Source organism: Pseudorasbora parva, chromosome 5 (assembly GCF_024679245.1).
Source record: "Pseudorasbora parva isolate DD20220531a chromosome 5, ASM2467924v1, whole genome shotgun sequence".
In the NCBI taxonomy this organism is placed as follows: domain Eukaryota; kingdom Metazoa; phylum Chordata; class Actinopteri; order Cypriniformes; family Gobionidae; genus Pseudorasbora; species Pseudorasbora parva.
In genome coordinates this window covers 85,816-89,349 of record NC_090176.1, presented here as the reverse complement: position 1 = coordinate 89,349, position 3,534 = coordinate 85,816, and positions in this window count along the sequence as shown.

The window sequence follows — 3,534 nt, the reverse complement described above, 5'->3', positions numbered from 1 at the left end:
CCATTTAGTTTTAGTCCCATTTTAGTCATCTGAAATCTTTTAGTCTTAGTCTAGTTTTAGTCGACTAAATATCATAAGAGATTTAGTCTTAGTCTCACGGGTCGGTTTGTATAACGTTTTAGGTTCACGGTTTCAGTACGGTTCGGTATTTGCTATGTTCACAGAATAAAGGACTATTAAAAATAAAGAAAATAAGAACAAATAAATTAAATACAAGCAGTAACACAAATAAATTCTATTGAGCAAAGATACTGATAAAATGAACAATGCATTTCCTGTTTTTCAGGTAGGTCTAATGTTAGTTTTAGGTAGAGAAATAGAATAAATAATCCAATGTAAAATAACTACATATTTAACTGTTTAAATGAAAGATTAATCCTTAATTAAACTTACACAAGCTATTCAATCAAGAGCAGTGAGTCCTCATATTTTCTTTGACATTAAAGGTTGCTGCCCCTTTAAGACAGGGCAATGCGTCGTCTTTCTCGACTGTATAAAGTCCTCTTAAGGCATATTCCGACTATGTCTGCTTGGATACTTAACAAGATGGACATGTTGACATACTTTTTGTATGAGTTTGTCCGTTCAAGCGCAAGACTTGAAAGATAACTGAATTTTTGCGCGCTGTGGGACGCGTGCGCGCTCTCGGATGACAGATCTTCACACAGCGCGTGCGCGCTCTCATTCGCGTCTTCTGGCGAATATACCCGGGTGAGGACGGCGAAATGACTGGACAAACGGCAGCACTCATGCATTGAACACAGTTTACAAAGAGAAACCGTTTTGCCAGTTTTTCTTTTATTATCGCTGTTGTAGTGTAGCCTATCACGAGGAGCCAGCACGTGTATCCATCGACAGAAACATACATAAAGCATTATTTTCAAGTTACAACCCATATCAAAGATGCGTCATCATCAGATGTGAGATGAACCGCGGTGCAAGTGCGTTTTACACGGCACCCCGGTTGGGAACCGCTGTTCTAATCAATACAGGTCAGACGTGGTTTTCTTTAGCTTCTATTTTATTCCAAGTTTAGCAGCTAGCGGGAACACGGTGGTTTATCTGATAAAATAAACTTGGCCAGCGTGCTTTGGCATGTATTTCTGGATGAGTCGTCTGTAAATGTCTCTTCGAGTTGGTGGTGTTTTTCCCAGCGATTCATATGTGAAATGTGACCAGATGTCAATTCTTCGTTTTCGTCCTGCCTCTGACATTTCTGTTCTGTCTTTTCTGTGTAACTGCCGCTGCTGCGTTTGTTTAGCTGTTGCGCGTGCATTTGCCGCGGCTTTTTTAAATGGCTCGGCTGCTTCTGCATAGATCAACCTACCCTCAAAGATTCGCTCTGATTGAATTTCTACCCAACACGGCCCACAAAAAGAGTACTTATGATTGGATCTCTTCTCCATTCGTACCTCCCATATATTTTCGTCTCATTTTTATTCGTTGACTAAAGTGTCAGTTATATTTCGTCACGTTCTTCGTCATCATATCTGACTTTTTATTTAGTTTTTATTTAGTTTTCGTCCGTGAAAAAGGTTAGTTGACGAATATTTTTCGTCATAGTCTTCGTCAACGAAATTAACACTGCTCGTTCCCAACACTAACACACCTGCTAACTTCGCGATGAATGCTCCGACCCCAGGAAACATTATTCTCACCACTGAAATTGGGAAAAGGACAATCTACATTGGGCAAAGGATCTTGTGGAGTAAACTTGACCATGGTGCCTAGAGGGTTAAAACATATTTTCAGGTGTAATTTTAATTGTAATGTAATATTATTGTAAAAAAAAAAACATACATCAAACTGGTAAACATTGACAAAATGTTATTTGCAATGTTGTTATAATGATTTTATAATGTTTAGATATGCTTAGTGAGCATAATTAACTTCCTGTTTCCTGTTTTGAAAATACTGTAAAACAATGTACTGCAACATATATTAATTGAAATATGGAATGATTTGCCACATATTACATATTTTAAGTAATATTTATAAAACATTTAAAAATCTTTAAAGGTACATTTAACGGCACAATATATAGTAAATTGTTGATTTTGATACTTGGAATGAATTTTGGGTTTGTATGTTTCATTGACTTTTTATTGTAGTGGATTTAATGTAGTAATGTATTTTTTACTTGTTGGGACTTCAGGAAGAGTAGCCACTGATTAGGTACTGGTTAATGGGGGTCCAAATAAAGAACCTAAAGAAACCTAAAAGAAATTTAAAAAAAAACTTTTACAGCCAATTTACTAAGGAAATTAAAAAATGTCAGGTGATGTTTTGAAGATAATCTCAAAAGTTTTGTAAGCACTAAATGACACTGTTAAAAATCAAAGAAGGTGACTCCTGTGAAAAACACTGGCTTGAAACTACTCAGGCTTCTCAGGTAATTGTGCCGGTTATGTGATTATCTGATTATACGTTTTTTTTAAATGTGCCAATGTTCTCATAGACTATCATGGCACCCTGAACAAAGACAATGCATGCCAATTATTAATACGACTAATGGTTGGATGCAGATATAGCCATTTTCATGATTTTTTTCCTGTTACAGCGCCACCAAGTGGCCAATCATTTAAATTCTTTTTCATGTGACTTTAATTTGAGCTCATAGACATGCGAACCAAGTTTAAAGAAAATATCTAACGCCATTCAAAAGTTATAGTTATTTTAGTAAAAGTGGCCCCGCAAACACTGCACATTTTTGTTCCCCTTAGCGACCATGCATCGAAATTTCTAATTTAATTTGTAATTATTAATGATCTCTCTCCAAAGAACATTTCTGCAGTGGTTCGGTTCCGATCAGTGAAAAAACCTAGGACTAGGCAAAAGTAGGTTTTTGGAAAAAGCCAAAATACCGTAAATTTTTCCCAGGGTGACTGCGCCCAACGGTTTAGGATATGAGCCATTTGGTGCTTTTGCTTGCTGTAGCGCCCCTGTCAGGCCGATCAGGGCATGCCTTGGTGACGTTGGTAGTCCGTTTGAGTACCACCAGCTCTGAAAGTTTCAAGTCTCTAAGACTTACCGTTCGGTCGACCCGATCAGTTTTAGATGGAGAATGATGCATCATGGGAGAATTAGCAATTACAATAGTGTTTCTAGCCTTACGGCTTGAACCCCTAAATATATACACACATATATATATAATATAATTAAGGCAGATCTAAATATGTTTAGTCATACAATAATGGAGATTGTGTATTCCTTGTCAAAGTGTGTGTGTGTGTGTGTGTGTGTGTGTGTGTGTGTGTGTGTGTGTGTGTGTGTGTGTGTGTATTCCTTGTCACACAGTGTGTGTGAGTGAGTGTTGCATGCGGGCTAAATCAAAGTCGATGACAGAATCAAATTGTAAATGCTGTACATTGACTGAAGTGCTCACACTTCAGCTTTATCTGCTTTGTTAATGTTTCTGTTGTTAGTGATGTGTTGAGAAATCAGGGGCCCTCTGACTTTCCAACCACCTCAATAACAATCAGAAAGTTTTAAAAATTTGAATTTCCATAGCAGGCCTGTCTCTCTGCTTGAGAA